General features: G+C 33.0%; 1 non-coding gene across 1 annotated transcript; it reads right to left on the bottom strand.

Annotated features, from left to right (window-relative positions):
- Positions 1 to 393: 393 nt before the first annotated feature.
- TRNAH-GUG (transfer RNA histidin (anticodon GUG)) lies at positions 394 to 465 on the bottom strand. The gene has a single exon. It is a non-coding gene; the product is annotated as a tRNA-His (tRNA).
- Between the last annotated feature and the right edge of the window lie 278 nt (positions 466 to 743).

Below are 743 nucleotides of genomic sequence, written 5' to 3'. Positions count from 1 at the left end.
ATACCCTCTAATATTCCATCAGCCTCATCATTCTTCTCCCCGCCTGCCCAAACTACCACTAGTACTCCTTGAGGCTCATTTTGTAATTTTAAAACCTTAGTGTTCCTACTTCCTAGTGCTGATGGTTGCATATGATATTATTGATAGTCTTGCATGCATCCATGATATATATATGATGTATTTGCAGTAAAATAATAAATGTTGGAGCACACAAGTTACGTACCTATGTGGCCATCTCATCATTTACCCATGTTTGCTTTCTGGTTTGCATTATTCGTTAGATTATTAATAATGTTTGGCTTATGACTGGAAAATCTATATGCTATTATGCTTTTGACGAAAAGGAGTAGTAAAGAAATAAATAAGTAGTGTTTCAAAATTATGGAAAAAGAATGTGGCTGCTGGGATTCGAGCCCAGGTCTCCACGGCCACAACGTGGAATTCTTACCACTAAACTACAGCCACAAGACGATAACGAACCTTGCGGAATGGGTCTAGTTCACGAAATTTCCACCTTCACCTATTAGATTATTATCTCCCGGACTAAACTCACCAGTCACCATAGAAATAGTAATGTACTGATAGATTAACAAAGTTATTATTCAATCAGATTCTTAATTTCAGTGTCCAAAATAAAATGATTAAAATAAAATGAAATGAAAAGTTATTGTCTTTAATAAATAAATTTTATTAATATTATATACAAATTATAAAAAATATGGATATAAACTGGATTAATTTAT

Source organism: Arachis stenosperma, chromosome 3 (assembly GCF_014773155.1).
Source record: "Arachis stenosperma cultivar V10309 chromosome 3, arast.V10309.gnm1.PFL2, whole genome shotgun sequence".
In the NCBI taxonomy this organism is placed as follows: domain Eukaryota; kingdom Viridiplantae; phylum Streptophyta; class Magnoliopsida; order Fabales; family Fabaceae; genus Arachis; species Arachis stenosperma.
Note: the sequence above shows the minus strand (reverse complement) of the source record. Positions and strands in the feature narration are given on the sequence as shown.